Raw genomic sequence first — 10297 nt, 5'->3', positions numbered from 1 at the left:
CTATTTAAACACACTATCACAGATTTTTACACACCAATTTGTTAGGTGTTGGGTGTTGGGGTTTTAGTTTTGATGTGTACTCGGTGTTTTCCCCTGTGTGACTTATCAATGTGATTACCTATTGAGTTCACATGATCTTTCCTGCCCCTGGTGCCTCTCTTGCCTCTCATGTCACCCTGGTGCTTGTAATTGTCTCATCAACTCTTAGTCTTTATCAGCTCCCCTGTCAGATTATCAGCTATGTTTTGGTTTCTGCTCCATCAATGTACTCCCAGTTCCTTGTATTCTCATGATTCCCCAGTAAGTTTGGTTTCGTTATTTAAGTTGTTGTTTTGATACTTTTCCCCGATTTTTGTATTTCACGTTTTATTTTAGTGAACAGGTTTATGTTAAAAAAGAAAGTGAGTTCGCCCAATGAGTCTACATGTGCTTTGTGGACTTGGAGAAGGCCTTTGACCGTGTCCCCCGGGCAGTCTTGTGGGGGTACTCCGGGAGTATGGGGTAACAGCTGTGAAAGCACAGTTTGTTGTCCTTACAACTCTCTCCGAATGAACAGTGGGTGAGTCTTTATATAGGCAGACAACAGAGCAGTCTCTGTGACAAAGACCAAACTTTGGGCTAAGTCTGATTAATAGGTGTCAAGTCTCTATGACAACGATGTTTCTATACTTACAAAAACATACAATATGAACAAGCAATTGCAAAGCGATTTTGTCATCTTATCTTACATTCCCTCCTGTTGTGAGTATAAAAACATCGGAACTTCGTTCGTTAGCGACGCTACTTTTGAACGAAATTCTTCACAAATTACTTCGAACTGGAGTTTAGACCAACCAGAAGGGGGCGAAAACCCTCACGCAGTTGAGGGGAAATTGCTCCCTTGACCTCCCGCTTGGGACGATCGCCTCATGGTCTGGCGTCTCAGAATAGGAAAGACATATTAATCAGTGTCAGACAGTAGCGAAACATTAGGGTCAGATTGGGATATGGATTGTTGCATGTGTATACGAGTTAGCATTAGCTGGGTTTCAACAATAATGGAACGTTTGACTGTGGAATTAATGGTACGTTTGATCAAAGCTGAGAAGCAGGGTAAACAACAGGTTAGGATAACAAGCACGAGAGCAATAACAGTTACAAACGGTACTAGGGATTTCAAGAGTCTGTGTCCACGAGCCCGAGAGGAACCAGTCAAGCCATCCTCGTTGTGGAACTGGATCTTTGGTCATAGCATTCTGTATGTTCTTCATAGATTGTAGGGCATCATGGACTGAGTAAGATGTGTTGGCAGGGATGAAGGTGCAGCATGAGTATCCTACTATCGCACACACATCTCCCTGCTGGAATGTTATTCTGTCAAGGGCAAGGTGGTTCTGGATAATCATTTGGGTGATGGCAGTTATTTGGGCTTTTCGGCCTTGTTGTAGTCAGACTGATGTGTTGACATAGGCCTGGAATCTGTAGTCAATGGTTTCCAGACGTAGGGTGTTCTTTGCTGTTCCTACCCAGGGGAACAGAGCCATTAGGAGTTTGGAGGAGACTGACCAGTGTTTGTGTTTGAGGGGGACATCCGAGCCCCACACTGGATCATGATCGTGAGCTCCAAAATCACACGGTGAGGTCCTTCCCCATGTGGAGATGACCAGCACTTTCTTTTTATCACCTTGACGAGTACCAGGACGCCTGGGGACAGGACCTCCGGTGTGGGAGACAGAGAAGATGTCGGCAGATCATTTGCATTTATCACAGTGCTCTCCTGGAACATCTTTCATAACCACTGAGCGAGAGAATCCGTATCTCCTCTCTTCTCCACCACCAGATCTTTCCCCCACATTGGCAAGTGCATCCCTGTGCTGTTGCATTGATTCTCATGTATGTTTCTACCAGGCTCAGGCATTCTGGCAATGGTTTTCCCGTGTCTTCCATGGTTTTTCTGAGTCCGAGTCCAGCACTTTGGGGGTGGTAGGCGCAATGATATTTCAGGTTGATTCCAAGATGTTATCCCATAGTTTGGATCACATGGTTCACAAAGTGAGGACCATTATCACTCCAAATGACTCGTTGATAGGTTCACCAATATGTATTCCCAGATGCACGCACAAATAAAAGAGACATGACACTCATCTGTGGTTTTCTTGCAAGCGAGAATCAAACTAGAATCACCTTTGTCCAAGATTCATTCTGCCATTAGACGCATCTCTCGCTGTTTATTACATCACTTTTACAACAGGCATCTCAGTTTTCAAAACAAATGTATCTCTACCGGATCTTCCCAAGGGAGCAGTGTGAACAACAGTGTGAGAAGTCGAAGTTTCTCAAAACAAATGAAAGTCCTCCGGATCTTCCCAAGAGCGGTGTGAACAACAGTGTGAGAAGTCGATGGTTCTCAAAACATTCTAAGTGAAGCAAAGCGTTCTTCATTGCAAGCAAATATATAATAATGTAAGACTAATAATCCTAACACTCGTGTTGTTCCATGGCTTGGAATGACCCTATTTGCATATGGCTTTTGCGACTGCCATGGCGTCAGCTTTCTTGGATGTGCATATCTCAACCCACTTGGTAAGCGCGTCAATGATCACAAGACAGCACCTGTATGTGCCACTTTGGTTCAGTTCGATGAAATCCATGTTCAGAACCTCGAAGGGAAATGTCCCTGTTTGCCTTGTTCTGCGCTTGGGTAGTTCATTGCCTTGAGAGTTGTGTCTACAGCAGGTGAGACAGTTTCTGCAATTTTTTTTAAAGTAGGTTTTGAGACCTCTGGGAACATGCATTGTTTGTTATACTATTCTGATCATCCCTCCTGTTGAGACATAGCCCCTCCCATGGCTCTATTTGGCAATTACTTCAAACAATGATCGTTGGACTCATGGCTTGTTTACTACTGCATAGAGACCGTTCTTGTGTTGAGTGGGTCCTTCTGTTTCCCATTGTAGTTTCTCTTTTTCTGGTCGTTTTTATTTTAACCCTTTGTAAGAAGGTTTAGTCTCAATTTAAATGTGTTCACCTTTTTTTCATATGAGACAATAAAACCAATGTAAAAGAGTTCCAAATGGTTTGTCCCATTGCTCGGTGAGCAATAATCTTTCCAATCAATATTGGAGTGGTTGCCGTTTCATTTTATTACATCAGAAAGACTGCTGTCTTTCTCGCCGCAACTTCCTCGTGTAAATGTCTTTATCAGCACTGGGCGGTGCGTTGCATTTTTTCAGTGTTTTTCCCCCCGTTAGTCAGTGCAGAAATGTGTGCGCGTGGTGGAGCTTGCTCGCCAATACGAGAGGAGTATACTACTTCCCGTTGGCAAATGGTCATGCGCCATCCTATTGTGAAGACATTTGCTTGCATCATTTTTGGAATATTTCGAAGGGAAGACAAATGCAAACAACCCTTGATAGGTTCCTTTTAAAAACTGGCGAGGATAATAGAGCCAACCCGGGAGAAGAAAGGTATAAATATTTTTTTTAAACCAAATTGGAATTAAGTTTAGTGGAAGGTTAGATTAAACTTAATTTTGAGTCTCTGTATCGTAATCCAAGTTCATTTCAATTTGTATATGTTATGTTACGAGCACGTTCCTGTGCAAAATCTCTCTCTCTCTCTCTCTCTCTCTCTCTCTCTCTCTCGCTCTCGCTCTCTCGCTCTCTCGCTCTCTCGCTCTCTCGCTCTCTCTCTCATCTCTAAAATGCATTGCAATGCACATGATACTTTGTTGGTGAGGCATTTGGAAACAAAATAAAACATCACAGATTGTATGATAGATAACCTATGTGTGAGACGAAATCATCGGCGCTTCTTGCAGTGAGTCTAAAGCTCACACTTAGCGGCTAAGAACGCACCTCCGTTGGGCATTTCAAAATAAGAGCAAATTATGGTTTGCAGGAAATGCAGGGACGGACGGCCCGGCGGCGCGAGTGGTTAGGACGTTGGCCTCACAGTGGGGGACCTGGGTTCAAATCATGGTCGGTCTACCTGTGTGGAGTTTGCATTTTCTCCCCAGGCCTGCATGGGTTTTCTCCCGGTACTCCGGTTTCCTCCCACATTCTGAAGACATGCATGGTAGGCTGATTGTACACTCTAAAATTGCCCTTAGGTATGAGTCTAGGCGTGAATGGTTGTTTGTCTCCTTGTGCCCTGCGATTGGCTGGCCACCAATTCATGGCTGAATCAAGGGTACGGCTTATATGCGCATATGACTTGCAGTTGTATACTCTTTTTCACCAGTAGATGTCGGTAAATTAACAATCTCTATTTGTTGGTTATTTTTGGTTTTGCAGTAAGAAAAGTAGTATATTGATACTAGAACTGTTTAGTTGCCTCAGGTTATACAAGTGTGTTTAACCACCGCCACCTAGTGACCATTGTGTAATACAGCGTGACCCGGATGTTGACATGTTTTGAGGTTAGTCTGAGTGTTGCAATAAAGAGCTACACACGTGTGAAAGTTGGCGCCACCGTCTAATGCTGTTATGGATATATTAACAGTTATATAAAAGTGCAAAGCTATCACAATGGCGACAAGGATGGGATCCTTTTCAAACCGGTAGGGATTCCCAGTTTCAGTACACGGAAATTAAGGCGTTACAAGAAGGTAACGGGACTTTGCAAACTAGCATTAGCAAAAGTTGCTAAGCTAACATCGGTGGTGCATTATGGCCAGTTTCATCGGAAATCTCGGCGAAAACAAGGAAGGTCAAGAAGACTTCGTGTCCTACTTGGAGAGGTTTGAGCAATGAAAGATCGTAAACGAAGTGGAGGAAGGTAACAAGCCAACGTTTTCCTGTCTGTAATAGGCGCAGAAGCCTACGGACTGTTAAAAAACCTTAGCATACCAGATAAGCCAAGTAGCCTCTCGTATGATGTGCTAAGCGGAAGATTATCATCACATTACAAACCGAAACCGCTGGTGATCCTGGAGCGATTCAAATTTCAAAAAAGGAATCAGAAAGAAAACGAGTCTGTGTCAGATTATGTTGTGGGGTTAAAGCAGTTATCCAACCACTGTGAATTTGGTCTCTATTTAGATGAAGCAATGAGAGACAGATTCGTCTGTGGATTGAGAGTGGAGGCTATTCAGAGAAGATTACTCACGGAGCAAGATCTGACATTTAAAAAAACATGTGAACTGTCGTTATCCATGGAAATGGCATCAAAGAATACGTTGGAGTTCGCCAGCAAAATGAAAGGACCTGCCACGGTGAATAGGATTGACCAGAAGAAAACAAGCAAAAGTGCATGGAAATACAACCAGCCACCAGCGAATGGAAAAGTGAAACCACAAGTGAAAATTCCAGATGACAGAGAGCAGAAAATCACCAACTCTGTTACCGATGTGGCGGTAGCAACCACGAAGCTCGATTATGCCGTTATAAAACAGAGGCATGCCACAAGTGTTCAAAAGTAGGACACAGCAATGATGTGTAAAACTAAAAATAGGCAAGGACACACAGAGTATGTAAGGGAAAATAAAAATGAGACAAGAAATGTTGATGATGAACTGTGTGGGTCATATCACTTGAATGCCGTGTATCCCACACATACTGTCGGAAATTGGAAGAAGGAAATGACAGTACAGGTCAAATTAGAAGGAACTCCTCTAGAGATGCAACTCAACACAGGAGCTGCTGTAACACTTGTTTCTGAAATAGTGTATAAGAAGCATCTCTCTCATCTGCCATTGAAAGTAAGTAAAGTGCAGCTGTCAACCTTTTCCGGGGAGAACATTCCTTTGATGGGACAAGTGACTGTTAAGGTAAAATATGGAAACCAGAGTGGTGATCTACCACTAGTAATCGTAAAAGGTGACAGACCAGCCCTCCTTGGCCGTAACTGGCTCACAAACTTCAAACTAGACTGGGCAAGCATCTTCTCAGTTATACCAGCAAGGGGTTGTAACAACGCAGATGTGGAGGCAGTGTTGCAGAGACACAAAGCAGTGTTTTCTGAGGAGCTAGGCACTATTCGTGATTTTATGGCCAACATTACAGTAAAGCCAAATGCCAAACTGGTCTTCAGGAAGGCCAGACCAGTGCCTTATGCATTAAAGAATGCAGTTGAGATCGAGTTAAATCGCCTAGAAAAAGCTGGCATTATCTCAAAGATAGAACATAGTCAGTGGGTCGCGCCAATAGTAGTGGTACCCAAAGCAGACAAGTCAATTCGTATCTGCGGAGACTATAAGGTCACAGTAAATCAGAGTGTGGAAGAGGAGACCTATCCACTACCAAACGTTGAAGACCTCTTTGCCACCCTAGCTGGAGGCAAGTTAGACCTGTCACATGCTTACCAACAGCTGGAGTTAGAAAAAGACTCAGAAAAGTATTTGACAATAAATACTCACAAAGGACTGTATGTGTACCATAGACTTTCATACAGAGTGTCCAGTGCTCCTCCTATGTTTCAGAATGTGATTGACCAGATTCTCCAAGGCTTGGAGCATGTGACCTGTTTTTTAGACGACATATTGGTCACAGGGAAAACAAGAGCTGAGCACCTGAGGAATCTGGAGGAGGTACTGAGCTGCCCGGAGAGCTACGGGGTGAGAGTGAAAAGAGCAAAATGTGACTTCATGGAGGAGAAAGTAGAATACCTGGGACATCTGATAGATAAGGAGGGACTGCACCCCACTTAGACAAAAGTGGCAGCCATCGTTAATGCACCCCAGCCTACAAACGTCACAGAGCTACGATCTTTTCTAGGACTATTAAACTATTATGGTCGGGTCATGAAAGACCTGTCGACGGTGCTGCAGCCGCTACATCAACTGCTAAAGAAGAAGTTGAGTGGAAATGGACTACTGAATGTGCAGCAGCATTCAAAGATGCAAAAGAACAGTTAGTAAAAAACTCAGTAGTAGTTCACTATGACACCAAGAAACCCCTGAGATTAGCTTCAGATGCATCCCTTATGGAGAAGGGGCGGTCATGTCTCACATAATGGCAAATGGGGATGAGAAACCGATCGCATTTGCGTCGCGTACATTGACAGAGGCAGAAAGCAAATACAGTCAGATAGAGAAAGAGGCTTTGGCCGCAATTTTTGGCGCGACCAAATTTAATAAATATTTAGATGGCCGCAAGTTCAGTTTAATAACTGACCACAAGCCCCTTCTTGCCATTTTGGGACCCAAGTCTGAAATTCCCACTTTAGCTGCTCTGTGAATGCAGCGCTGGGCGCTGAGACTGATGGCTTAGACCAGGGGTCCCAAAACTTTTTCCTGTGAGGGCCACATAACTTTTCCCTTCTCTGATGGGGGGCCGGTGTCAGTTTGTAACAGAAAAAGTGTGACGATCGTAGGGGAGCTTAAATTTGTTATTGTTTTCCAGAAAGCCACACATAACCAAATAACCCTTTCCAGGTTCTTTACAGAAAAAAAGTCAGGAAACAAATAATAACACTATTAATGAAATAAATAATAACTAAATAACCCTCTCTGAGTTCTTCACAGAAAAAAACTGGAAATAAATAACACTATTTATGAAATAAATAATAACTAAATAACTCTCTCTGGGTTCTTCATAGAAAAAAAAGCCATGGAACATTAACTTTCTGTTGTGGCATGCACAATCTTCTCCCTTTGCTCTAAAGTTTATGCACGACACCACAACCGTCATTACAGAATCCCACGTCAACATTTTGCAGCACAGTGCTTGAAGGTGAATTCGGCAGTGGACTAGTAGCGGGGCGGTGGGACCCCTTTTTTCCAACTCTCGGTTCATGCGTCCCATTATTAGACCGCGAGTTTCGGCCACCATGCTAGGAGCCCCGTCAGTCGTGATGCTAGCTAGCTTTGACCAGTCCAGGTCCAACTTCTCCATGGTTTGGCACACTTTGTCAAAAATATCCTCTCCCATTGTAGTCCCTTTGAGACTTTGGGGGCTGCCAGATCCTCGCAAATCTCAGTTTGCGCTAACTCCACGAATAAAAATGAGCAGTTGCGCTGTGTCTTGCACGTCCGTGCTTTCATCCAGTGCTAATGAAAAAAAGTCAAATTCTTTCGTCTTCTGCTGCAGCTGGGCATATACATTACTCCCGATTTCTTCAACGCGTCTGGTGATTGTACTCGCCGACAGACTTACGGCATTAAATACATCTTTCTTCTCGGGACACACTTCCTCCACGACAACATCCATACATTTCTTAAAAAACTCTCCGTCAGTGAAAGGCTTACCGTTGCTTGCTATCAGTTTAGCAACCCGAAAGCTGGCCCGAATGGATGCCTGGTTCAGCTGAGCTTGGCGTAGAAATGTAGTCTGCTGAGATAATAGTCCAACTTTTAGCTTTGAGAGTTTGTCTGCTCGTATTTGGCCTTGCACGCAATCGTACTTGTCTTTGTGACGGGATTCATAGTGCCGGCGAAGATTGTATTCTTTGAATACTGCCACCGTCTCTTGACAGATGAGACAAACAGCCTTTTCTTTGCATTGAACAAAAAAATAATCGTTTGTCCACTGCAGGTGAAATACCTTGCATTCTGAATCAATTTTTCTCTTAACTAACCTTTTCGCCATTATTCCGTTCTCAAACAGGTTCAGGTTGCACAGTTTTTATATGCTTGAATAGCATTGCAATAGCGATGGCCCCACGGCTCCGCCCTCACCTGCGATCGTCCAGATGTCTCGCTAACACTCTGCTCGCGCATGCAACGGTGGAAGTGCCCGCATCCATCAAAGGGAAACTGTCAGGAGTGGCCCTTTTGGCCCTCCTGGGTTGCCGTCGACACGTACCGGCTGTAGCCAATCCATTGATTTCTTTCGGTTCCTGTATTTAAGTAGCGACGCGTCATCACACGTCGCCGGATCGTTCACTATCGTTCACTGTCGATGACTACCATTGACTGTTGTTAGCGGTTGCTAGCGGTAGCTAGCTGTCGTTATTCTGTTGCCATTCTGTTGCCTCTGTCCGTATGCGCGCCGCATGCGGCCACGTTTGTTTTCCACGTTTTGGTTGATTCATTAAAGGACTCCGTATCACGCTAATGCCTTGTCCTCTCCTGCTTCCTGCATTTGGGTCTACCTACATCCACGGTCGCGTCACACGACGCGGCGCGACCGTAACAGATGCACCCGATCGCGCTGCGACGACCCAGCGACGCAGCGTGATCATAACAGAAGGATCCGGCCATAATGGACCCAGCGGGAGGCTACCCACGCTCGCGCCGACGCGCTCGTCGACGCCAGCCTCCCTCGGCTCCTTTGGAACGCCAAGTCTTTGTCCGTTGGGACTCGGACTTTTCTGAAGGTGAGGACGACCGGGGGCTAATAGATTTATATGCTGGAGATTGGGACTCCGACCTTTCTGAAGAGGAGGACGGCCAGCGGCTAAGTGAGTTGGATGCTGGAGATTCGGTCTGGGACGGCTATTTTCTTAGCCGATACGGAATCCGATACGCTCCAACTAAAGACGCTGAACGTTATGCCCCACTGGAGAAGGATCGCCATTGCCCCTCCGACTACTCAGACCTGGATTACCCCGCCCAGCATCTGCCAGGTCCGCGGGCCATCTATAAAGGACCACCGCGTGGCGGCCGGCGGGGGGGCTCCGGTAGGAGTTTCGAACACCGCCCGTCTTGTTTTTTTGGGGAGGCGCAGCAGCGAGGTCTTTCACCTGGTCGGCTGGCCAGCTACGATGGGCCACCACGTGGTGGCCGGCATGCTGTGACGCCCTCCCGGAGGCGGCGGCGAGCGCTACGTCGCAGGGAGAAGCAGAGGGAGGGCCTGGACGCTCGAGCCCCTGACCAGGCTTCTCGGCCGACCACGCCGCTCCCAGCTCCTCGGCCGACCACGCCGCTCCCAGCTCCTCGGCCAACCACGCCGCTCCCAGCTCCTCGGCCGACCACGCCGCTCCCAGCTCCTCGGCCGACCATGCCGCTCCCAGCTCCTCGGCCGACCACGCCGCTCCCAGCTCCTCGGCCGACCACGCCGCTCCCAGCTCCTCGGCCGACCACGCCGCTCCCAGCTCCTCGGCCGACCACGCCGCTCCCAGCTCCTCGGCCGACCACGCCGCTCCCAGCTCCGCAACCACCCGTGCCGAAGCCACGAACCAGGCTTCCGGTGCCGGCAGGTCTGCCGAGCTCCGTTCTGCCGAGCTCCTTTCTGCCGAGTTCCAGTATGCCTAGTCCCAGACTGATAAATTTCATCCTTGCCGGTTTCGGCCGGCCCGGTTTCCGCCTCACTCCGGCTGATTTCCTCGAGCCCAGCTCTCTCCCGCCCTGCACTCTCCCGCCCTGCACTCTCCCGCCCTGCACTCTCCCGCCCTGCACTCTCCCGCCCTGCACTCTCCCGCCCTGCTCTCTCCCACC

General features: G+C 46.8%; 1 pseudogene; it reads right to left on the bottom strand.

Annotated features, from left to right (window-relative positions):
* Window positions 1-1427: 1427 nt before the first annotated feature.
* Window positions 1428-10297, bottom strand: part of LOC144088219 (primary amine oxidase, liver isozyme-like) — a 39286-nt pseudogene continuing 30416 nt past the window's right edge.

The sequence above is a fragment of the Stigmatopora argus genome, chromosome 14 (genome assembly GCF_051989625.1).
Source record: "Stigmatopora argus isolate UIUO_Sarg chromosome 14, RoL_Sarg_1.0, whole genome shotgun sequence".
Lineage (NCBI taxonomy): Eukaryota > Metazoa > Chordata > Actinopteri > Syngnathiformes > Syngnathidae > Stigmatopora > Stigmatopora argus.
The sequence above is the reverse complement of the archived record's forward strand: the minus strand, read 5'-3'. Positions and strand labels throughout refer to the sequence as shown.